Raw genomic sequence first — 27,050 nt, forward strand, 5'->3', positions numbered from 1 at the left:
TGTGAAAACATAGCTAAAAGGCCCTTCTGTCAAAAGGGGCTGACAGACATTCGCTATAGTCATGTTAATGTAATATAATATAATATAATATAATATAATATAATATAATATAATATAATACAAAATTCTTTAAAACCTGTTAAGTCTAAAACTGTAAGAGTAGGTGTACTTGTTTACAAGACAAAAACAAAAGTTGTCTTACATAACTTTTGTAGTATTTGAAGGATTTTATACCCCATTTTAAGCACAACTGTACAATTGATTAACCCTGCCCATAACAGCCTTTTTTCCCCTAACTGTGCAGTATCTGTATAAACTGGACACATCTGGTTTGACTGCCCCAAAGAGCTTTGGTAAGTTAAAGTTTACCTTGCCTTATGTTTCTGTTACAGTTTTTCTGAATTGCTAAAAGACTAAACCTGATTCTTGGAACAAAACTTCCAATTGCCAAAACTCATTTATTGAATCAATCACTCTTTTGGTGAAACTTTAAACACAATTTGCAGATTTGAGCAAAACTCTAAACACATTCCCATTCATCAAAACAGATTTTGCACTGTGGTGAACTTTGATGCAAAATAGAAAACACAGGCTGCAGAAGTTCAGCACAGCCACCATACAGTAGTCATCATTTAAACACAATGACTCAAAACTGTTCACACATGTTTCTAAACATGAGAAGAAGCCAAAGAGTGACTAGAACATACAATATGTGCTAGATGAGAGTGCAAGTGCCACTGGTGAGTTGAAGTTTGACGTCAACGTACAGATGGGTCACACAGAGGATTCTTCCCGCATCACCCAGCAAGGTGTCCCTATTGCTCACTATCGACAGTTACCGTACTTATGACCAGAGACCCACACAACAATTACGTTTCAAACATTTTCAGACAACTTCACATTATATGTGATCGTAGAGCTAAATTATTCCCTATTAGTTATGAAAGATTATACAATTTTTTACTTACACGGTGACTGTATACCCTTCTTAGAATGCATTTTCCACTATCGCTGACGTATTTACCCGGGACTAAGCTTCTAACTACAGCTCGTGAGTTGTTTGAAATACGCAACTTAAGGACAGTGTTTGCGAACGTTCCTTCGAACTATGGTTTTGGGAAACGCACCACAGAACGGAAAGGTTAAGGAAGAGCTTTTTCCCCCAGGTCATAATGCTCCTAAATCAGGACAATACTCAATTCCTCTAGGTAGGCTACTGCTTCACCCTGTCCAAATCATTGGCACATACCTCAGGCCTCTTCCATATTGCACTTATATACCTCTTACCTATCACTTATAGATTATGTACAGCTGAACATTTCATATATTTTTTATTTTATTATTTTTCTTATTTTTTCTATATTTTGTTACTCTCTTATCATGCACAGCTGCTCAGAGTGACCAGGGTTACATTCCACTACATGTTGTATGTGTACAACTGTGTACGTGACGAATAAACCTTTTGAATCTTGAATCTTCAATCTTGAATTTTCGTAAAGTACAAATTCCGACCTTCCTGGCAGTATATCACATGTCCCAGGGCAGGATTTCTACGTGCCACTTCCGTGGACTTTTAGTTTAAGATTATAGATAGCAGCTTCCACATGGTTACAGTGTACAGGGCGAAATGCACATTTAGAAATCCTGCGCTGGGAACTTCCATGCACTTTCGTATAGTACAAATTGCGAGCTTTCCCGCAATATATCACATGTCCCAGCGCAGGATTTCTACGTGCCACTTCCGTGGACTTTTAGTTTAAGATTATGGATAGCAGCTTCCACATGGTTACAGTGTACAGGGCGAAATGCACATTTAGAAATCCTGCGCTGGGAACTTCCATGCACTTTCGTATAGTACAAATTGCGAGCTTTCCCGCAATATATCACATGTCCCAGCGCAGGATTTCTATGTGCCACTTCCGTGGACTTTTAGTTTAAGATTATAGATAGCAGCTTCCACATGGTTACAGTGTACAGGGCGAAATGCACATTTAGAAATCCTGCGCTGGGAACTTCCATGCACTTTCGTATATTACAAATTGCGAGCTTTCCGGCAATATATCACATGTCCCAGCGCAGGATTTCTATGTGCCACTTCCGTGGACTTTTAGTTTAAGATTATAGATAGCAGCTTCCACATGGTTACAGTGTACAGGGCGAAATGCACATTTAGAAATCCTGCGCTGGGACATGTGATATGTTGCCGGAAAGCTCGCAATTTCTACTATACGGAAATGCATGAAAGTTCCCAGCGCAGGATTTCTATGTGCCACTTCCGTGGACTTTTAGTTTAAGATTATAGATGGCGGTGTCCACATGGTTACAGTGTACAGGGCGAAGCGCACATTTAGAAATCCTGTCCGGGAAGTTCCATGCATTTTCGTATAGTACAAATTGCGAGCTTTCCGGCAATATATCACATGTCCCATCGCAGGATTTCTATGTGCCACTTCCGTGGACTTTTAGTTTAAGATTATGGATGGTGGTGTCTACATGGTTACAGTGTACAGGGCGAAATGCACATTTAGAAATCCTGCGCTGGGAACTTTCATGCATTTCCGTATAGTACACATTGCGAGCTTTCCGGCAATATATCACATGTCCCAGCGCAGGATTTCTATGTGCCACTTCCATGTTTCAATATAAGAGATGATTTGCAATATCCCTTTTCTTTTATTTATTTCGTGTATTAATTCTCATAAAATGGCTTGTAGAGTGGCAACCACGTTTCTAGGTAGATATTTCACAGGAGTGCTTTCAAGCTGTACAGTATAGCTGTACTTATATGAGAAAATTTAATCAGATAACACCAAAACAGTTCAATAGTGCTTGGATGTGAGATCTACAGAAATACAGAATTACAATAAAATACTGACATGTTTGGTGAAAGACATATTTATTTAACGATTTATTATGATTTATTTTATTCGTCAGGAACAGGCATCCATGAACAGTGACGTTGGTAGCCATGGACATCCACATATCTGTCTGACGGGAAAAGAGAGGGAAAAAATGCAGATTATCCTCGACCAGAGAACGCTCAACAGATAACATATAGAACATTTTCACATGTTTAACAAATTAACAATGAAATTAATGTTAACATTAAGAACAATACGATTTTGGACATCCGTATTGTACTGACTGCGCAGTTGCACCGCAATGCTGAGCTCCTCCTTTTGTTTACGTTCGGCGGAATCCGGCGGAATCCGCATTTTACCCTCACCCTGATCGGAATACGTTGACTGTGATATGGTGTTATTCAGTTTAGCCACCCTGTTAGTACCATTGCAGGTTTAAATGTTTATAATGTGCATATATAAATATATACATGTATGTGTATATTAATGTTATTAAGGAAATCTGTATAGTATGGCCTAATGTGGATCTGAGATTGCGCTGTATGTTAATGGATGATGGAAAAAAATAGAATTTTGTGTGATGTTTAAGTAAGACATCTAACTCTCTGTACTTTGTGTGCAGGCTGTTTTTTTTGGATTTGATTCCGTTCCGAATTCAGTATTTTCTCGACCAAGGAAGATCGCTTGTTTCACAGAGTCGCCCCCTCTGCGTTGAACTGCGCAATGTAACAAGTTTTTTGCAACTGGAGATTATTTTCTTTCCCAGGGCTTTGTGAAGACATCCTCAAGTGTTGCAACGGGGGTTGCTATAAATGGCAACGCCCCTGCAAAGGTCGGGAGTGGCATCCACCTCCCCAGTGGACACGGGGATCAGTGGGCGGCAGTTTGGGAGAAGATTGCAGCCCTCGAAGACGAGGTGGACCGTTTACGGTCCGAGATCTCCCAGCTTGCTGGTGCCCTGACTGACCCAAATATGCCCCGGAGCAGTTCGGAGACCACTGGGACTCCTCTTATAGTCCCCACTTCAGCTCCAAGCTGTTTCCCGCCCCCTCCTCCTCCTCCTCCTCCTCCTCCACCGCCTCCGCCTGCTAATATCCAGGGCCCGAAGCAGAAGACGAGTCATCGTCAGGGAAGTGGCGCAGGACCCACCAATGGCCCCAACATGGTGGATGTTCTGGCGGAGCTGCCGCACATTAAACTGCGCCCAGTGCTGAGGTCGCCAGGTGGGACGCCAGTGACGAGGAGGGGACTGACGCAGGGGACGCCCATGCCCTCAGAGGACATTGCTGCCATCTTAGCAGAGGCTCTGAAGAAGAAGTTCAAGTATCAGATCCACTCTGATGAGTAGGAGCAGCAGGCCTCTGAGCCCTTAAACTTTTTTTACTTAAATTTTTTATACTTATAACATTTTTATTCTTATATACTTTATATACTTAAACTTTATATACTTATACTTTGTGTACTGATTCTATATACTTATTAATAAATAATATATTTACTGTATATCACTATTTTTAAAAGAGTTGCTGATTTTGTAATACTGCTGCAGCATTCTCCACATGCTAATCACTGCCCCACATCGAATTGGCACTTTGATCTGCCACATATCACTTCACTACCCCCTGTTGAATGTTGCATCGTATGTTGTTAGATATCTCGTAGTAAGTACTTCATTATTAGGCTGCACAATATTGGAAAAGATGTATTTCTGCAATGAGTATTACAGTATTTATTTACATTTAAAATGCTTAAAACAAACCAATTTCTCACAAAGACATCTATTCATGAGTGATTTAAACGGCAAAGATGAAAATGATTAGGATTAGCTCTTATGATTAGCTCTTGCCAAAATAGGGCTTGTAAACTTTTGTGGTAGTCAGAATTAACCCAAACAACTATGACTCTATAATCCTCTATAATCACTCTCACTCTGTCACACTTGAATCAAACTCCAGACCTCGCATGTAATGTGTGGGGGAGGATTAGGTGGACTAATGAAATCGTGGTTCCGGATGAGGTAGTGTTCTCAGAAGAGTGCCGGTCAGAGCACTGGGATCACAGCCAAGGTGGGTTTAAGGTTTTTACTCGCAATTCTGTGGTTACAGCCCAGCAACTAACAATAGGCACCATCTAATCCAATATGTGGGCGTGGTTCTGAAATAAACCAATAAAGGGAATAACGACTGAACATTCTGGAAAAGGTAAGCGAATTATGGTAGTTTCAAGTATGTCCACAAGATGGCACTGAAGGAATACCAGTAAAATAAGTTGGAGGTGCTCCTTTAACTTGATTAATAGCAATAACAAATTATAATTACCACATACAAATGCTGACCCACGACAAATTGCTACATCAACGATAACAGGGCATGTAAATCCAACAAGCTGCCATATACGCAATCTAGTAACACTACACCGATACTGCGCATACAGAAAGAAATCAACTACATTAAAAGTATAGAAAACATTACTTACTGAACATCATACACGCACACCCGTAATCACGGACAGAAAATGAACTACCAAACGAGAGGGGCACATAAGATAATAACTATGAAATGTCTCTGGAGCGCAGGTGAACTTCTGGAACTCTTGCTCTTTGGAGGCTGCGACCAGGCAAGCAGTGTGCCGTAAAACGATCCAGCGCTGCTGCAGACTGACGTAACTCCCAATTCTGCTTCCATCTTAACATAATGAGCAAAGTTTTCTTCTTTATTCAGCAATCCAGCATAGTGTTCCAGCCACACTCGGGTACAATGCGCAATGCACCCCGCACCCAGAAATCAGCAGGTTAATATACTATAAGACGAATTCCCCTATATGGACTTCTAAGTCCTGATTGGTTACCAAACATCTGCAAACCAGGTTTCGACCATACAACAAACATAATACGCCACTATTGGTCTACTTCAAGGATGTTGAGCTTCCAATCCTCGTTAGGCCTAGGCCTCCTATGAGTCCCACACATAAGCCTGTCTATCCAGCCTAGGAAGGAGGGCAAAAACCCTAAACATTAGGGAAATTCCACTCCCAACCCAGCAAAAAGGTGCAACCCCCCCTTCGGTGTCCATGGCTGGCATGGCTCACAACGCTATCAGTAAGGGAAACCCCAACCCTATATTACCTAAATAAAGACTTCAGCGTAAACATATACAACCCTTATGGATACATAACTTGCTTGTGTGTTCAAATGCTACCATACAACAAACTGCGTCTAGCATAGTATAGCAGCTACATTTCAAGGCTTCCTGCAGGTCCCCTTTCTCCCCCCGGCGATGTTCCCTTCAGCCCAGTTCTCCAAGGTCTGTGGCCTGCAAAGCTGGTTCCGTGCAGGTGGCTGCGAGGCAAGGACACACGGCACCATCCCCAAAACAACAAAACCTGAGACACAAGAACAATCCCACAATGCCTCCTAACCCTGGCCTACCATCACTTTAAATTTCCCTTCCACACTTTGAACTAATGTTAAACATATACTACATAATCCTGAAAATGAGCGGTCACTAAAATTAAACAGCTCGCAGATCTTCACACTGCAAGAAATGCAAAGATGGAGAAAGCGAAGAACGGTGAGAGTACGCCACTGTCTATGGTGTCCTCGTCGACCCTTATGAAATGCCAGCAAACACATGGACAAGGGATCCCGATGCGCTACCTTGGCTTTCTTATGGGGACACTGTCAACCACCTAGTGTCTGTCATTAGTGCGTACACTTTTAAAGAGTTTAAAAACTACAAATCTCTTGAAGCGCACGAACAGTTCACAGCCGGCTGGGCACATTGTCATCATCAATGATTTTAGGCATGTTTATTTATATAGCACATTTCAGGCACAAGGCAATTCAAAGTGCTTTACAAAGACAAGGATACAATCACATTAAAACTTCAAAATCACATTTCAAAGATAAGTGAAAAAGAAATAATAATGAAAATAAATAATTTTATTAATCAATTACAATGAACGCATAGATAATAATAAGAAAAAGCCAAAACAAATAAATAGGTGACTGAAAAGACGTCACATTTTAATGACAGAAAATGACTGGTGCTGCACTAGCAAACTCTGACCATGCAACAATTTATCTAATTCCAGCATACAGACAAAATCTGAAAACTGCTAAACCTGTCGTTACTAGAGTGAAACACTGGACATGTGGAGCTGTAGAGCAATTAAAATCATGCTTTGACTCGACAGACTGGAATGTTTTCAAAACTGCTACTAACAGCGTGGATGAATACACGGACACCGTAACATGGCACATAAGCTTCTGCGAGGACTCTCGCATTCCCAAAAAGTCTGTTGTCAGCTATAATAATGACGAACCATGGTTTACAACTGAACTCAGGCAGCTTCATAAAACAAAAGATGAAGCCTACAGGAGTGGTGACAAAAACCTGTTCAAATTCTACTGCGGGTTTGAAAAGCCACATTCGCGCATCATACAGCCCTCACCTTTTCAATGGCCTTCTTCACACCTGGGTACCTTCACACCTGATTTACCTGAACGGAGATGTACGGAGCAGACTCTCATATGCGCGGGGATGCTCTGGAATGCAAGGTCTTTACGCCCCACCGCTAGAAGCTACGCCATCCGACGCCATTTCGTCAACTATTCCACTTTTGCCTTTTGTTTTTTCCAATCCGGAAAGGAGAAGAAACGTATACCGGTCCTGAAGACCGAAGAGAGACCCGAGTCGATATGGGGCCGCCGCTTAGCGGGTCGCCGTTAGCCGGGCCTCCGTGACGCCCCCGCGCAGAGTAGAATGCCCAGGGGCGTCGCAGCCACCGGCATCCTCCCTGTCCTCCTGTCCTCTCAAGAAACAGCAATCATTTAAACAAACATGAGGGAAAATTCAAAAGGCAAAGATGAAGTCATGCCTTACCTCAGCACAGCTGCCCACCGCACAAACGACAGCGTGTCACCTTACTTTAAAAAAAAAGAAAAAAGGCGGGAAATGGGGGCCGCGCACGGACAGGGCCCCTCCCTCACACCACATGCGGTTAATTAGTTGGCCATCCAGAGGCACTCAGTCTATTAGTCACCCATTCAGTCAGTCAGTTCTGCCTTTCAACAACAGGGGGCAGTAGAGGTGCACCGTTCCCGGAAGCACTGCAATACCGGGTCGATGCCTGGAGCGGACGGGGCAAGCCCCACTTCCGGCTCCCTGTTCCAAAAATCTGTTTAATATGTGGTCCCCTCCATGGGGGACGTATCAAAATGACCTTTTCATACCAAAACAAAATGTAAATCAGCTCAAATACATGAATAATAAATATTATGCTTGTACTACTTACATTAACACATAATCACAATCTATAAAGCTGAAACATTCCCACACTATGCAAATCATGCCAACACAGTACAATAAGACTTTCAAAGATAATATTAAACAAATAGAACTACCTGCAGAACTATTACCCATAAAACAGGAAAAGGGCAATAAGACCAGCAAATACAATTATACACCATTTAAACCTAATTAAAACTATATGGTCAATAAAACAATTAAAATGTCACCTTCTATGCATGCTATTAAAAAGTTAAGACCTTTAACCCTCTGGAGTCGACGGCATCGTCGGCAATGCCGCGATCTTTCTTGTGTATTTCAGTTCATAACTCGCTGAAATCTTATTATAGAAACATGAAAAAAACGCTGACTAAATTCGTAATCTGCCTTCTTTTCAAAACGTCCATTGTCGGAAGTATTAAACTTTTAAAAATTAGGTTAAATCGGCAAAAGAGTAAACCATGTCACCTTACTTTGTTTTACCTGCATCGGGGGTGTGTAGTACCACTGTCACCCGAAGATCGCTATTCACATTCTAAATAGCCGCATTAGCGCGTATTCAGATCGCATTCGCATGGTAATTTGATGAACAACGCAACGGTGGAACGCGATCCAGATACATCCCCTTCAGCGCCATAAAAGGGGGGTAGGGACGTGGCCAAGTGACAATGGCTCATTCATACACATGAAAGTTGCTACATATTCAATGAAAGGAGCCAGAAATAGTTACATGAGTTAGATTTTTCTTATTCATTTATCCAAATGAATATTGCAACTACACCATTTAGTCATCTTCATGTAGCCAAGACTTTGGTGATCAGATATCTGGGATCAAGACAAACTGCCAGCATTGCTTCCCAGATAGCAAAATCTTTCTGGCCCGGATGTGGCCCACATCACGCATAATCATCTGGCCCACATACCGCATGGAATGACGGCGATTGAGCGGACCGCTCTCGGTTGCCGCATCAGGTTAACATCTGGGCCAGAGCAGGGCCTTATGTTAGCCACGAGTGGCCAGGCTCTGTCTGAGATCTGGCCATATTATGGCCCATTACCAGTTTCTGAACCTCACAGATGTTAACCTCGTAAGAGCTACTTTTCAACAGGAACTGTATACAGTCCCTGATCAGGCTTCAAATGTGTTTAGAAACAACAAAAGTCCAATGTCTTAAAGGATTTTGAATTTGAGGAAAAAAACAAAAAACAAAAAAAAAAACAAAACAACACCCGTGGATGTCTGGTGCTGGGTGGGTAGTGGGTACTGTCGTTTTGAGGTGGACACACCCTTTACATTTACAGCATTTAGCAGACACTTGTATCCAGAATAACTTCCATTTTCAATTTGGGGTTAAGGGTCTTGCAAATGAATCCAGCTTCAGTTGTATAAATGCATGTTTATGGGCCCTTGAGTCATGAAAAATAATGAATGTAGTGAATTACTATATTCTCAAATTACTTTTTGTAGTTTTGCGAACAACATCATTTATTAAACAAACAAATCTGAATTGGCAGAATGAAAAATTAAAAATGAAAATAAACTATTATTTAATTCCTTGGAACAACAACCTGTGGAAAACTGTGAATTTTCAATATTTTCCTTGAGACTTGAAGGAAGAGTCCGTAAACGGAAAATGTGCCAGTAATTTTCTGCCAGTACATTTTCCGTTTTTTGACTGATTTTTTTTTTTTTTACAGTGTATACCTTTTACCAGTGAGCCGCAAGCCATATAACAATTTTTTAATAAAGTATTTAACATGTGGTCCATCTCTGTTTTGTGACATTTGGGCCACATTTGTCTAATCACAAGTGGGCCACTTTTACGATACATCCGTTTGCCGGTGCCGGAACCGGGCCAGCAGTGCCACACATTTGCCCGAAGTGGCCCACATCCGCATGCTATCTGGGATACTATGTACTTTTATAATGTTTCTGCAAGTGTTCCAAACTGCATTTTGCAATGTCTATACTTTGAATGTCAAATTACAAACTTCACATAAATCTGACATATTTACAAAGTACACTAAGATTAAGATGAGTTTGTTGCCAAACCAAATAGGCTACAGTATATAAGAAATAATTTATTTGCCAGGAATTAAGTTTATGATATTGAATGTGAGCATGGCCCAGTTAGTGAAAGTGTGTCCCCTACCCCTAGACTCCAGAGGGTTAAAAAGGAACACATCCGCAGACTTCCAAGCTCTGCACAAGGGTCGGGCTAAAACGGCATCATACACCTTCCCAAAACACATACAATCAGTAAGCTTGGGAATGAAATAGGTTAATCGCACAATAAACAGCACAACAGATCAAATAAAATGCTAATAAATGTTAATAATGTTAATATTGATGAATAAGTGCTACAGTGATCAACCAAAACAGTGCTCAGTAAAATCTTTACGTGCCATTAAATAAAATCCATACCAAATAAAACACACACACAGAAAATCAAAGCACACTTACCTAAAACCCGAAGTGTCCTCTGTGTGCTTCAGGAAAGTGCATCACGTCAACCCTGTAGGATGGAGTGTCACCACCTAGACGTACCGGGGCAGCTTTCGCCTAGGATCAAGGCAGTTGGATGGATGTCAACTTACCTCTGGGGGTAGGTCGTTTAGGTAGATGGCTGCTTCCTTCAGGGGGCTGGGGGTTTGGGTGAATGTCAGCTTACTTCTGTGATCAGGGTGTTTGGGTGGGAGCGAGCTTACCTCTGGGGTCAGGGGATTGAGTTGAAAGCAGCTTGCCTCTGGGGTTGGAACATTTGGTTGGATGTGAGCTTACATGAGGGGCCTGCTTTTTTGGGTGGACAGCAGCTTGCCTCTGAGATCGTCTGCCGCCGCCCCCCAACTTTCACAGCCAGGACCTCCTCCCTTCCTTAAGGTACAGTAGAATATTTCAGACATCCCAACCTGCAAAAACTCAATTCAGGGAGGTGCCCCCAACCGCCCGACAAGGAGTGAGATGTAACTTCAACAAACTTGATTTCAGTTTAATTTCTTCATTAATTTCCTCTAGTCAGCGCACTAAATTACAAAGGTCAATATTATGTATTATTTTGACAATAATATAAGTAGATTATTTTACCATTTATGCAAATTCCTTAATTATATTCCATTGCTATTTTACAAAAGTCTTCAAGGAGTCTGACAGCATTGGCAACTAACCAAGTGTCTAACTAGTGTAGACCTGAATAATACAGCACATGAAATGACACTTGTTAAACTCACCTCAACATGCATTTTACAGTCGTTTAAACCGTCATGAGCAATGCTGAAATCACTGTTGCTAACAGTACAGCACGCAACACTGTCATTATTTTCATCCTTATTAAACAAGGATACACTTTTGTGTAGTCTGAAGTGAAATACGTTTTATATTTCCGTTTTTTGGGGCACTCTCGCTCTGTCATGATGCTCCACTTAACCGATAACTTCGGTCCTCGAGAGGTTAAATAAAAGCCCGCCCGCATTGAAATCTGATTGGCTTATTTTGCTAAGTAAACCAATCAGGATGCTGTCTATCTAGCACGGGCTACAGGCACAAACGCAGGGACCCACACATATGCACGTTCTCTCTCTTTCTCTCTCTCTCTCATTCCGTCGTACGCGCGCGTCTCTCAAGTGCGCGATGCTCACACTACTGTCTCGCATGCATGCTCTTGTTTACTTGCTCTTCTTTCCGGGATATTTTATTCAATTTGCGGGTATCAGGGAGTCGCTGTCAATATGTGGGAAACTCCCGGAACTTCCGGGAGAGTCGGGATGTCTGGATAACTGCTTATTTGTACTATAATGATAGCTGTTAATTTTCAGGGAGCTGTGATGATATTAGAAATTGTGCAGGGTTATATAAGTACTGTGAAGCTGTCGTTATCCAGTTAAATGTTTACAAATATTTATTATTTTATCATATTTTATGTATACTTTCAGCTTATTCACAGGTCTCTCCTACATTCATCTTACCGTCCGTCCATGCCTACTTTAATGTAAAATCAGACAGATTGCTTAACTTGCAGCTGTCCAATTACGCGTACATATTTTATTGTTGCAGATAATTAAGGTAGGTAATACAACGCTGAAGGTTAGATGTATAGTACGATTACATATGTACAACATGTGGTCATTTCAGTCAGACAAACGTTTAAAATGGAAAACGAGCTTTCCGTTTTTACCGGCAATTTCCATAGCACGTCTTAGTCGAAGTACTACACTGCCATCTATTGGACAAGTCAGGTTACTGAATCGTGAAATGTGTCTGTACTAAAATGGATAATATCTTCAGTCATGTTTTCTTTTAGGACCACTACAAGAGGATTATCAGTATGAAAGTTTATCAATACAAATCATTTATTAAACTAAATATTACAGGGCTCTCCCTGAAAATAAGATGCTCTTAGCTTCCAAAGCCAAGGACACATTCTAGTGATTTTCCAGGAGACTGGACCTAACTAACATGGGGCCTTATGAAAAACAATCAATCAGTTCATGTTGAAGCTCACAAGGTGTGGAGAACAAGAAACACAAGTATGGGAGAAAGGCAAGGTGCAAAGCATACACAAGCAGTGTAACGACATATCAGTTACAATGTATGATTAAACATACATCATTTCTCACAGTATGAATAGTGGCCCGTTGCTCCTACTATAGCCTCACGCCTCCAGGGTCATGGGTTCAATCTGCACCCCTGCTGTAATAAACAGTGAAGTTATTACAGTAACATGATGTTTATCAGTAAAATAGTACAATACTGTAGAAAAAATGATTTCTGGGCAATATTTATGAGAACCTTGCCGATAAAATACTGTAATGTACTGTAATTCTGTACATGAACTTCAAAAAAATAAACTGTAGAATTTACTCAGATTGAATGATGTAACAATTTGCACTCACTTTTTTGGGTTGACTTTAAACCAGGGGTGGCCAATCTTATCCGCAAAGGGCCGGTGTGTATGCAGGTTTTTTGGATAACCTGTAGGTCAGCTGTTCAAACCCAGGTGTGAGGACTCTTCAGCCAATCAGTCCTCTAATTAATGACCTAATTAGGGAGTTGCAGCAAAAACTTGCATACACACCGGCCCTTTGCGGATAAGATTGGCCACCTCTGCTTTAAACCCATTTTAAGTAAAGTATACCCAATTCTAGGAAATATTTTAAATAAATGAAGCTAAAGTCTACCTACTATCTGTCAGGGTCAGCCCCTGCTGTGGTCCTACCGTGTCCCTTCCCCGTTTGACCAGCAGGCGTTGCTGGTCATCTTGTCCTTCATGTTTGTCTTTGAGTTTCCCCTGTGCTGTTGGTCTCGTGGCTCAACACCTTGAGCGTCCGGTTGTCTTTGTACCTTCTGTCCTGTGTTTGAATCCCACCTCCTGTTTTTGTATTTTGCTCCCTAGTGTTTCAGTTGAGTTTGTCTAGTTATTGTATTTGGTGATTTTGTATATGGGTTTTGGTTTTGTTCCTTCTGCCCCTGCTTGTGTCTTTACCTGTTTAAATTCCCTAGTGTTGGTTTCTGTTTCCCTGTGTCCCTGTTTAGTTCCTTTGAGTTTATTAGTTTCACCTGTGCCCTGTTTCCCTGGTCTTTGTTAATTAGTCTCACCTGTCCTGTGTTAGTCTCGTTACCCCTTTAGTATTTTAGTTCCTGCTTCTGTTTAGTTCCTCAGTGGTTCATTGTTTTTGTGTGATTTGTTGTTTGCGATGTTCAATGGTTTTGCTATTTTCAGTGTTTGATGTGTATTTGGTTTTTGTGATTTAGTCTTAGTTTATTCCCTTTAGTTTTTGACCCCTCGTGGTCCTTTTTGGTTTGTTTGGTTTTGTAGTTTTTTCTGTTTTATTTAATAAACCCTGTTTGTTTTTCTTTGAGCCGCAAGTGGGTCGTCCACCCTTTTTTGTGCCTGCACCATGCCTCGCTCCCGTGCCCGAGCCGCCCGCAACCTTGACACTATCACAGTACCATCCTATAATATTTACTCAAATCAATTAATATTTCAATATTAATATTAATTAATTTCAATTTTAACAATTAATATTTCAAATCAAAATTTGTACTCACTCGTTTGGGTAAATTGGGGTATTATTTTTTATGAGTAAAATAAACCCAAGTTTATCAAATAACATACCTAATGTATTTAATGGGCCCTTTTCAGCATTAAACGCAAAGTGGTACCAGGTTTGAAACAAGGGTCTTTGCCAGCATGGCCTGATACAGTTTTCTGTCCCTTTGGGAGTAAAGGTCTTTGCTCAAGAGCTCATTAATGTGGCTATTCTGCCAAGACTGGGCTGTTCTGCAGCTGTGGTATATTTCATCCACCGTCATGAAGGAAACTCTCCCAAATACTGACCTTGCAAGATGTTCTCTGTTGAGATAAAAAAAAATGGAATAGTTGTGATTGCTCATGTAATGCTTTTTACGGGTGATGTATTTGTTAATGTAAGGCCATTTTGATTACCCACACTTGGCCTTGTAGCCTTATATTTGCAGAAAAGAGCCTGAGCAGTGATATTCTTTGCTGTGTGGGTCTTGGAACTGCCCACTCCCCTGTAGACCAATAGTGTTGGATGTATATTTGCATAGCATAACATGGTACTGCCTTTGATTTAGTAGATTTTTAATTCACTGTTATGATGTTGAATAGGACAAGTGCATAAATCCCCAAATATATTGGCTACCACAGCTAAAATGGATCTTGGTGGGATGTGTTGGTTTGTGCTCCATGGAGTGATCTTGGGTGGGAGACTAAGATTGGATGTAGATAGAATAAAAAACCTCAATGTCTTCTAACATCCCCACCGTAAGAACACATTAAGTCCTGCTCATACTAATTCTGGTATCTAAACCATCAGCTTTTCAGGACTCTTTGGCAATTATACATCTCAAAACACACAAAGCCAACTGATACAGAGCAATCAGTTTAAACAACCAAAGGAATCCTGAAATAAAACAAGCGATATGTGGTGGAGACTAATATCTGTGGCATTCCATTCTCAATTGTGGTGGGATTCTAAATATTATGTAAACATGGATATCCAAAAATTAAGCCTAATTAAAATCAAAATATTAAATGAGCAAAATTATTAAATTTGTTGTTCTATCCCAAGTCTTGATTAAAAAGCACTTCTAACCTGCCGCTGACAGGTTACTGTGAATTATTATTTCTGTTTTTACAATATAGATGTTAAAGCACTTGATTTTATTGGTAACACAGCGGTAACGTAAAGTTACTTGAAATTGTAACAGTAATCTAATTATCAATTATCAAACGCGTTAAATTACTCCGTTATTAAAAAAGAATCAAATTCCAGTAACACGTTACTATAAGTGACAATGTAAGAGACAATAAAAAGCAAATGTAACCATTATGAAAATATTTCAGATATTTTACTGAAAGGTATATCACAGGGTACAAAAAACAAACAGCACTGTTAACATGACAAAATACAAAACAGCATATGAAAGCTCACAGAGAAATGTCCAGTCAGGTGGCAGTCCAGGCTTTTGAGTTGAGTACAGACTTTCACTGTCCAGTTGCCCATGCCTTGACAAGCGACATTCTGTTGGTTTACCAAGAATTAACCCACACGGAACAACTCATCAATACTTCCACACACAGATAAGGGAATAACTTTCTCAAAAAGTTTGTTCTCCTTAACTCTCCGGATACACGTTTCGACATGAACCCGCAAATGGGCGATGGACTGTGTTTGTTCAACATCTTGTTTACTCATCTGAGTTTTCTTTGATAGGACAGCAGGCCGGTAAACCTTGCAGGGTACAAGAGTGTGCACAAGAAACCCCATGTCCACCATAATGCCCATGTCAGCTGTGCAGAACAAGAGATGATGGTGTTTGACAAAAGATTTCTGTACAGTCCAGCATCACTTGTGTGTTTGCATATGGGGAAAACTCTGGTGGTAATTGAGCTTGTATGGCTTCTTTTGGTAGCTACAGACAGATAGAACCAAGCAGGTGGTACCAAAAGTGTGTCCAGGTCGTTATAATTCTGCTGACAGTGGTGCGGTGGATACCAAAATGGTTGGCATGATCGCAGAGAGGCAGAGCCACGGAGAGATGCATTAGGAACAGAAGCAACTCGTCTATGGGCGCAAGTTTCTGTTAGAGATAAGAAAGAAAGTGAACTAAAATTAGCAAAAGTACTGCAAACGTACAATTAGTTTTACTGCTTATATAAAAGTATATTTACCACCTAAATGAAATAGTTAAAGATGAAACTTAAATGGCTTGGGGCTATATAACATGATTAATTGCAGCCTTTGTGATCACCTTTGCATTAGTTCATATTTCCATTAAGCACCAATAGGCTAAGCTTTCAGGCTAAAGTCTTATTTAGTGTAGTATGCATTAATCCACGAGACCCTGATAACACAGCTTAGCTGCACTGGCCCTGGTGACCCGCACCATCTTGGTCTTCAAGGCTGGCTGCACAAGTTGCCAAAAGGCCTGGAAGTGATGATGATGACGAAACCCTTTATTGCTGTTGCAATACACCATGTTACTAGTCACAAGTACAAGTGAAAATAACTGCCCATCAACCCGACCATACATATACACAAACATCACATTATAGGGGGTAGACAGGTCAGGAAGACAGGGGATATAGGAAGAACAGAGAAAACAGAATTACATGAGAAGAGAGGAGGAGAATTAAAACAGCCCCCAGACTGTACTCCAGTAGGGAGGACATTGTAGGAACAGAAAAAACACATAGAGCATAAGAACATAAGAACTATACAAACGAGAGGAGGCCATTCGGCCCATCGAGCTCGCTTGGGGAGAACTTAACTAATAGCTCAGAGTTGTTAAATTCTTATCTAGCTCTGATTTAAAGGAACCCAAGGATTCAGCTTGCACTACGTTATAAGGAAGACTATTCCATACTCTGACTACACGCTGTGTAAAGAAGTGCTTCCTTAAATCCAGTTTGAAATGTTCTCCCGCTAATTTCCACCTATGTCCACGAGTTCTTGTATTTGAACTAATGCTGAGTTCTTGTATTTGAACAATAGTGGTCCTAAAATTGAACCCTGCGGTACCTCAGCAACATCAGCACATGGTCACTACACCTTACAACATAAAAAGTTGTGACTTGCAACAGGGGAGGGGAATGGGGAGGTGGAGGTAGTCCAGCATAGACAAACAGCCATCCGGTCCTGCAGCCATAGAGGCTGGTCACAGACCCGCCTGTTCAGGCTGAGGGTATGAAGCGGCGAATGCATGGGATGGGGGGAGAGTGCGGTGAGTGCATATCTGTACGTATGTATACTGTATGTGTGTGTGTATCCAGGTGTCCTTGGGATTGGGGGAGAGGAATGCAAGAGAGTCTCACTGCCTTGTTCTTCCGGGGGAGTTGTTAATTCAGCAGTGGCCAAGGCCAATGCTGATTAGGGGGGAGCCAAAAGTAGATAGGATAGGGTTGTTTGGGTTTCCGGGCGAGAAGCTGTAATTTCACAGCTCTTCTAATGTCCACGCTGGTCTCCGCTATCCAAAATCCTTTGCAAAGTCGTGAGCTTCTCAGTGATGTTATCTACCTATTCGGAACCATGATTACAGGTCTGATGCTGATTGGATTAGGCATTGCCCTGGTTTATCGAAGATTCCTCTCCCCCAATCCCAAGGACACCTGGATACACACACACATACAGTATACATACGTACAGATATGCACTCACTGCACCCTCCCCCCATCCCATGCATTCGCCGCTTCATACCCTCAACCTGAACAGGCGGGTCTGTGACCAGCCTCTATGGCTGCAGGACCAGATGGCTGTTTGTCTATGCTGGACTACCTCCACCTCCCCATTCCCCTCCCCTGTTGCAAGTCACAACTTTTTATGTTGTAAGGTGTAGTGACCATGTGCTGATGTTGCTGAGGTACCGCAGGGTTCAATTTTAGGACCACTATTGTTCCTAATTTACATAAATGATATAGACACCAATGTATACAGTAAACTGGTGAAATTTGCAGATGACACCAAGGTGGATGGTGTAGCAGATACTGAACTAGCGGCTCAGCAGCTACAGCGGGATCTTGATTTAATTAGTGACTGGGCCGACACCTGGCAGATGAAATTTAACATAGACAAATGTAAGATACTCCATGTAGGGAGCAGAAATATAAAGTACAGGTATTTTATGGGACCTACTGAAATAAAGGTAGCTGAATATGAGAAAGACGTTGGTGTGTATGTTGATGCTTCCATGTCTCATTCTCGCCAGTGCGGGGAAGCAATAAAAAAGGCCAATAGGATGTTGGGGTATATCTCCAGGTGTGTGGAGTTTAAGTCAAGGGAGGTAATGCTAAGATTATACAATTCCTTGGTGAGACCTCACCTAGAATATTGTGTGCAGGTTTGGTCACCATATCTTAAAAAGGACATTGCGGCCTTAGAAAAGGTGCAGCGTAGGGTCACAAGAATGATTCCTGGTCTTAGAGGAATGTCATAGGAGGAAAGGTTATTTGAGCTAAATCTGTTCAGCCTCAAGCAAAGGAGACTGAGGGGGGACATGATCCAGGTCTATAAGATTCTAACAGGTTTGGATGCTGTTCAACCGAATAGTTACTTCAGCATTAGTTCAAATACAAGAACTCGTGGCCATAGGTGGAAATTAGCGGGAGAACATTTCAAACTGGATTTAAGGAAGCACTTCTTTACACAGCGTGTAGTCAGAGTATGGAATAGTCTTCCTGATAACGTAGTGCAAGCTGAATCCTTGGGTTCCTTTAAATCAGAGCTAGATAAGATTTTAACAACTCTGAGCTATTAGTTAAGTTCTCCCCAAGCGAGCTCGATGGGCCGAATGGCCTCCTCTCGTTTGTATAATTCTTATGTTCTTATGTTCTATGTGTTTTTTCTGTTCCTACAATGTCCTCCCTACTGGAGTACAGTCTGGGGGCTGTTTTAATTCTCCTCCTCTCTTCTCATGTAATTCTGTTTTCTCTGTTCTTCCTATATCCCCTGTCTTCCTGACCTGTCTACCCCCTATAATGTGATGTTTGTGTATATGTATGGTCGGGTTGATGGGCAGTTATTTTCACTTGTACTTGTGACTAGTAACATGGTGTATTGCAACAGCAATAAAGGGTTTCGTCATCATCATCATCGTCACCATCATCATCATCACTTCCAGGCCTTTTGGCAACTTGTGCAGCCAGCCTTGAAGACCAAGATGGTGCGGGTCACCAGGGCCTGTGATATACCTTTCAGTAAAATATCTGAAATATTTTCATAATGGTTACATTTGCTTTTTATTGTCTCTTACATTGTCACTTATAGTAACGTGTTACTGGAATTTGATTCTTTTTTAATAACGGAGTAATTTAACGCGTTTGATAATTGATAATTAGATTACTGTTACAATTTCAAGTAACTTTACGTTACCGCTGCGTTACCAATAAAATCAAGTGCTTTAACATCTATATTGTAAAAACAGAAATAATAATTCACAGTAACCTGTCAGCGGCAGGTTAGAAGTGCTTTTTAATCAAGACTTGGGATAGAACAACAAATTTAATAATTTTGCTCATTTAATATTTTGATTTTAATTAGGCTTAATTTTTGGATATCCATGTTTACATAATATTTAGAATCCCACCACAATTGAGAATGGAATGCCACAGATATTAGTCTCTACCGCATATCATTGCTTGTTTTATTTCAGCATTCCTTTGGTTATTTAAACTGATTGCTCTCTATCAGTTGGCTTTGTGTGTTTTGAGATGTATAATTGCCAAAGAGTCCTGAAAAGCTGATGGTTTAGATACCAGAATTAGTATGAGCAGGACTTAATGTGTTCTTACGGTGGGGATGTTAGAAGACATTGAGGTTTTTTATTCTATCTACATCCAATCTTAGCCTCCCACCCAAGATCACTCCATGGAGCACAAACCAACACATCCCACCAAGATCCATTTTAGCTGTGGTAGCCAATATATTTGGGGATTTATGCACTTGTCCTATTCAACATCATAACAGTGAATTAAAAATCTACTAAATCAAAGGCAGTACCATGTTATGCTATGCAAATATACATCCAACACTATTGGTCTACAGGGGAGTGGGCAGTTCCAAGACCCACACAGCAAAGAATATCACTGCTCAGGCTCTTTTCTGCAAATATAAGGCTACAAGGCCAAGTGTGGGTAATCAAAATGGCCTTACATTAACAAATACATCACCCGTAAAAAGCATTACATGAGCAATCACAACTATTCCATTTTTTTTTATCTCAACAGAGAACATCTTGCAAGGTCAGTATTTGGGAGAGTTTCCTTCATGACGGTGGATGAAATATACCACAGCTGCAGAACAGCCCAGTCTTGGCAGAATAGCCACATTAATGAGCTCTTGAGCAAAGACCTTTACTCCCAAAGGGACAGAAAACTGTATCAGGCCATGCTGGCAAAGACCCTTGTTTCAAACCTGGTACCACTTTGCGTTTAATGCTGAAAAGGGCCCATTAAATACATTAGGTATGTTATTTGATAAACTTGGGTTTATTTTACTCATAAAAAATAATACCCCAATTTACCCAAACGAGTGAGTACAAATTTTGATTTGAAATATTAATTGTTAAAATTGAAATTAATTAATATTAATATTGAAATATTAATTGATTTGAGTAAATATTATAGGATGGTACTGTGATAGTGTCAAGGTTGCGGGCGGCTCGGGCACGGGAGCGAGGCATGGTGCAGGCACAAAAAAGGGTGGACGACCCACTTGCGGCTCAAAGAAAAACAAACAGGGTTTATTAAATAAAACAGAAAAAACTACAAAACCAAACAAACCAAAAAGGACCACGAGGGGTCAAAAACTAAAGGGAATAAACTAAGACTAAATCACAAAAACCAAATACACATCAAACACTGAAAATAGCAAAACCATTGAACATCGCAAACAACAAATCACACAAAAACAATGAACCACTGAGGAACTAAACAGAAGCAGGAACTAAAATACTAAAGGGGTAACGAGACTAACACAGGACAGGTGAGACTAATTAACAAAGACCAGGGAAACAGGGCACAGGTGAAACTAATAAACTCAAAGGAACTAAACAGGGACACAGGGAAACAGAAACCAACACTAGGGAATTTAAACAGGTAAAGACACAAGCAGGGGCAGAAGGAACAAAACCAAAACCCATATACAAAATCACCAAATACAATAACTAGACAAACTCAACTGAAACACTAGGGAGCAAAATACAAAAACAGGAGGTGGGATTCAAACACAGGACAGAAGGTACAAAGACAACCGGACGCTCAAGGTGTTGAGCCACGAGACCAACAGCACAGGGGAAACTCAAAGACAAACATGAAGGACAAGATGACCAGCAACGCCTGCTGGTCAAACGGGGAAGGGACACGGTAGGACCACAGCAGGGGCTGACCCTGAGAGATAGTAGGTAGACTTTAGCTTCATTTATTTAAAATATTTCCTAGAATTGGGTATACTTTACTAAAATGGGTTTAAAGCAGAGGTGGCCAATCTTATCCGCAAAGGGCCGGTGTGTATGCAAGTTTTTGCTGCAACTCCCTAATTAGGTCATTAATTAGAGGACTGATTGGCTGAAGAGTCCTCACACCTGGGTTTGAACAGCTGACCTACAGGTTATCCAAAAAACCTGCATACACACCGGCCCTTTGCGGATAAGATTGGCCACCCCTGGTTTAAAGTCAACCCAAAAAAGTGAGTGCAAATTGTTACATCATTCAATCTGAGTAAATTCTACAGTTTATTTTTTTGAAGTTCATGTACAGAATTACAGTACATTACAGTATTTTATCGGCAAGGTTCTCATAAATATTGCCCAGAAATCATTTTTTCTACAGTATTGTACTATTTTACTGATAAACATCATGTTACTGTAATAACTTCACTGTTTATTACAGCAGGGGTGCAGATTGAACCCATGACCCTGGAGGCGTGAGGCTATAGTAGGAGCAACGGGCCACTATTCATACTGTGAGAAATGATGTATGTTTAATCATACATTGTAACTGATATGTCGTTACACTGCTTGTGTATGCTTTGCACCTTGCCTTTCTCCCATACTTGTGTTTCTTGTTCTCCACACCTTGTGAGCTTCAACATGAACTGATTGATTGTTTTTCATAAGGCCCCATGTTAGTTAGGTCCAGTCTCCTGGAAAATCACTAGAATGTGTCCTTGGCTTTGGAAGCTAAGAGCATCTTATTTTCAGGGAGAGCCCTGTAATATTTAGTTTAATAAATGATTTGTATTGATAAACTTTCATACTGATAATCCTCTTGTAGTGGTCCTAAAAGAAAACATGACTGAAGATATTATCCATTTTAGTACAGACACATTTCACGATTCAGTAACCTGACTTGTCCAATAGATGGCAGTGTAGTACTTCGACTAAGACGTGCTATGGAAATTGCCGGTAAAAACGGAAAGCTCGTTTTCCATTTTAAACGTTTGTCTGACTGAAATGACCACATGTTGTACATATGTAATCGTACTATACATCTAACCTTCAGCGTTGTATTACCTACCTTAATTATCTGCAACAATAAAATATGTACGCGTAATTGGACAGCTGCAAGTTAAGCAATCTGTCTGATTTTACATTAAAGTAGGCATGGACGGACGGTAAGATGAATGTAGGAGAGACCTGTGAATAAGCTGAAAGTATACATAAAATATGATAAAATAATAAATATTTGTAAACATTTAACTGGATAACGACAGCTTCACAGTACTTATATAACCCTGCACAATTTCTAATATCATCACAGCTCCCTGAAAATTAACAGCTATCATTATAGTACAAATAAGCAGTTATCCAGACATCCCGACTCTCCCGGAAGTTCCGGGAGTTTCCCACATATTGACAGCGACTCCCTGATACCCGCAAATTGAATAAAATATCCCGGAAAGAAGAGCAAGTAAACAAGAGCATGCATGCGAGACAGTAGTGTGAGCATCGCGCACTTGAGAGACGCGCGCGTACGACGGAATGAGAGAGAGAGAGAAAGAGAGAGAACGTGCATATGTGTGGGTCCCTGCGTTTGTGCCTGTAGCCCGTGCTAGATAGACAGCATCCTGATTGGTTTACTTAGCAAAATAAGCCAATCAGATTTCAATGCGGGCGGGCTTTTATTTAACCTCTCGAGGACCGAAGTTATCGGTTAAGTGGAGCATCATGACAGAGCGAGAGTGCCCCAAAAAACGGAAATATAAAACGTATTTCACTTCAGACTACACAAAAGTGTATCCTTGTTTAATAAGGATGAAAATAATGACAGTGTTGCGTGCTGTACTGTTAGCAACAGTGATTTCAGCATTGCTCATGACGGTTTAAACGACTGTAAAATGCATGTTGAGGTCAGTTTAACAAGTGTCATTTCATGTGCTGTATTATTCAGGTCTACACTAGTTAGACACTTGGTTAGTTGCCAATGCTGTCAGACTCCTTGAAGACTTTTGTAAAATAGCAATGGAATATAATTAAGGAATTTGCATAAATGGTAAAATAATCTACTTATATTATTGTCAAAATAATACATAATATTGACCTTTGTAATTTAGTGCGCTGACTAGAGGAAATTAATGAAGAAATTAAACTGAAATCAAGTTTGTTGAAGTTACATCTCACTCCTTGTCGGGCGGTTGGGGGCACCTCCCTGAATTGAGTTTTTGCAGGTTGGGATGTCTGAAATATTCTACTGTACCTTAAGGAAGGGAGGAGGTCCTGGCTGTGAAAGTTGGGGGGCGGCGGCAGACGATCTCAGAGGCAAGCTGCTGTCCACCCAAAAAAGCAGGCCCCTCATGTAAGCTCACATCCAACCAAATGTTCCAACCCCAGAGGCAAGCTGCTTTCAACTCAATCCCCTGACCCCAGAGGTAAGCTCGCTCCCACCCAAACACCCTGATCACAGAAGTAAGCTGACATTCACCCAAACCCCCAGCCCCCAGAAGGAAGCAGCCATCTACTTAAACGACCTACCCCCAGAGGTAAGTTGACATCCATCCAACTGCCTTGATCCTAGGCGAAAGCTGCCCCGGTACGTCTAGGTGGTGACACTCCATCCTACAGGGTTGACGTGATGCACTTTCCTGAAGCACACAGAGGACACTTCGGGTTTTAGGTAAGTGTGCTTTGATTTTCTGTGTGTGTGTTTTATTTGGTATGGATTTTATTTAATGGCACGTAAAGATTTTACTGAGCACTGTTTTGGTTGATCACTGTAGCACTTATTCATCAATATTAACATTATTAACATTTATTAGCATTTTATTTGATCTGTTGTGCTGTTTATTGTGCGATTAACCTATTTCATTCCCAAGCTTACTGATTGTATGTGTTTTGGGAAGGTGTATGATGCCGTTTTAGCCCGACCCTTGTGCAGAGCTTGGAAGTCTGCGGATGTGTTCCTTTTTAACCCTCTGGAGTCTAGGGGTAGGGGACACACTTTCACTAACTGGGCCATGCTCACATTCAATATCATAAACTTAATTCCTGGCAAATAAATTATTTCTTATATACTGTAGCCTATTTGGTTTGGCAACAAACTCATCTTAATCTTAGTGTACTTTGTAAATATGTCAGATTTATGTGAAGTTTGTAATTTGACATTCAAAGTATAGACATTGCAAAATGCAGTTTGGAACACTTGCAGAAACATTATAAAAGTACATAGTATCCCAGATAGCATGCGGATGTGGGCCACTTCGGGCAAATGTGTGGCACTGCTGGCCCGGTTCCGGCACCGGCAAACGGATGTATCGTAAAAGTGGCCCACTTGTGATTAGACAAATGTGGCCCAAATGTCACAAAACAGAGATGGACCACATGTTAAATACTTTATTAAAAAATTGTTATATGGCTTGCGGCTCACTGGTAAAAGGTATACACTGTAAAAAAAAAAAATCAGTCAAAAAACGGAAAATGTACTGGCAGAAAATTACTGGCACATTTTCCGTTTACGGACTCTTCCTTCAAGTCTCAAGGAAAATATTGAAAATTCACAGTTTTCCACAGGTTGTTGTTCCAAGGAATTAAATAATAGTTTATTTTCATTTTTAATTTTTCATTCTGCCAATTCAGATTTGTTTGTTTAATAAATGATGTTGTTCGCAAAACTACAAAAAGTAATTTGAGAATATAGTAATTCACTACATTCATTATTTTTCATGACTCAAGGGCCCATAAACATGCATTTATACAACTGAAGCTGGATTCATTTGCAAGACCCTTAACCCCAAATTGAAAATGGAAGTTATTCTGGATACAAGTGTCTGCTAAATGCTGTAAATGTAAAGGGTGTGTCCACCTCAAAACGACAGTACCCACTACCCACCCAGCACCAGACATCCACGGATGTTGTTTTGTTTTTTTTTTGTTTTTTGTTTTTTTCCTCAAATTCAAAATCCTTTAAGACATTGGACTTTTGTTGTTTCTAAACACATTTGAAGCCTGATCAGGGACTGTATTCAGTTCCTGTTGAAAAGTAGCTCTTACGAGGTTAACATCTGTGAGGTTCAGAAACTGGTAATGGGCCATAATATGGCCAGATCTCAGACAGAGCCTGGCCACTCGTGGCTAACATCAGGCCCTGCTCTGGCCCAGATGTTAACCTGATGCGGCAACCGAGAGCGGTCCGCTCAATCGCCGTCATTCCATGCGGTATGTGGGCCAGATGATTATGCGTGATGTGGGCCACATCCGGGCCAGAAAGATTTTGCTATCTGGGAAGCAATGCTGGCAGTTTGTCTTGATCCCAGATATCTGATCACCAAAGTCTTGGCTACATGAAGATGACTAAATGGTGTAGTTGCAATATTCATTTGGATAAATGAATAAGAAAAATCTAACTCATGTAACTATTTCTGGCTCCTTTCATTGAATATGTAGCAACTTTCATGTGTATGAATGAGCCATTGTCACTTGGCCACGTCCCTACCCCCCTTTTATGGCGCTGAAGGGGATGTATCTGGATCGCGTTCCACCGTTGCGTTGTTCATCAAATTACCATGCGAATGCGATCTGAATACGCGCTAATGCGGCTATTTAGAATGTGAATAGCGATCTTCGGGTGACAGTGGTACTACACACCCCCGATGCAGGTAAAACAAAGTAAGGTGACATGGTTTACTCTTTTGCCGATTTAACCTAATTTTTAAAAGTTTAATACTTCCGACAATGGACGTTTTGAAAAGAAGGCAGATTACGGATTTAGTCAGCGTTTTTTTCATGTTTCTATAATAAGATTTCAGTGAGTTATGAACTGAAATACACGAGAAAGATACACGGCATTGCCGACGATGCCGTCGACTCCAGAGGGTTGGAGGTCTTAACTTTTTAATAGCATGCATATAAGGTGACATTTTAATTGTTTTATTGACCATATAATTGTAATTAGGTTTAAATGGTGTATAATTGTATTTGCTGGTCTTATTGCCCTTTTCCTGTTTTATGGGTAATAGTTCTGCAGGTAGTTCTATTTGTTTAATATTATCTTTGAAAGTCTTATTGTACTGTGTTGGCATGATTTGCATAGTGTGGGAATGTTTCAGCCTTATAGATTGTGATTATGTGTTAATGTAAGTAGTACAAGCATAATATTTATTATTCATGTATTTGAGCTGATTTACATTTTGTTTTGGTATGAAAAGGTCATTTTGATACGTCCCTCATGGAGGGGACCACATATTAAACAGATTTTTGGAACAGGGAGCTTGCCCCGTCTGCTCCAGGCACCGACCCGGTATTGCAGTGCCCCCTGTTGTTGAAAGGCAGAACTGACTGACTGAATGGGTGACTAATAGACTGAGTGCCTCTGGATGGCCAGCTAATTAGCCGCATGTGCTGTGTGGGAGGGGCCCTGTCCGTGCGCGGCCCCCATTTCCCGCCGTTTTT

General features: G+C 40.8%; 2 long non-coding RNA genes and 1 pseudogene across 2 annotated transcripts; 1 reads left to right on the top strand and 2 right to left on the bottom strand.

Moving 5' to 3' along the window:
- Positions 1–7,946: 7,946 nt before the first annotated feature.
- LOC140582524 (U2 spliceosomal RNA) lies at positions 7,947–8,179 on the bottom strand (annotated as a pseudogene).
- A 1,663-nt stretch (positions 8,180–9,842) lies between these two features.
- On the bottom strand, positions 9,843–11,575 carry LOC140582332 (uncharacterized). The gene is made up of 3 exons (XR_011985265.1): positions 11,378–11,575; positions 10,859–11,024; positions 9,843–10,712 (listed from the first exon to the last, which is right to left on the bottom strand). It is a non-coding gene; the product is annotated as an uncharacterized lncRNA (long non-coding RNA).
- Positions 11,576–23,318: 11,743 nt separating this feature from the next.
- Positions 23,319–26,426, top strand: LOC140582311 (uncharacterized). Its single transcript, XR_011985242.1, has 3 exons — positions 23,319–23,515; positions 23,869–24,034; positions 24,181–26,426. It is a non-coding gene; the product is annotated as an uncharacterized lncRNA (long non-coding RNA).
- The last annotated feature ends 624 nt before the right edge of the window (positions 26,427–27,050 follow it).

This window comes from Paramormyrops kingsleyae, chromosome 24 (genome assembly GCF_048594095.1).
Source record: "Paramormyrops kingsleyae isolate MSU_618 chromosome 24, PKINGS_0.4, whole genome shotgun sequence".
NCBI lineage: Eukaryota > Metazoa > Chordata > Actinopteri > Osteoglossiformes > Mormyridae > Paramormyrops > Paramormyrops kingsleyae.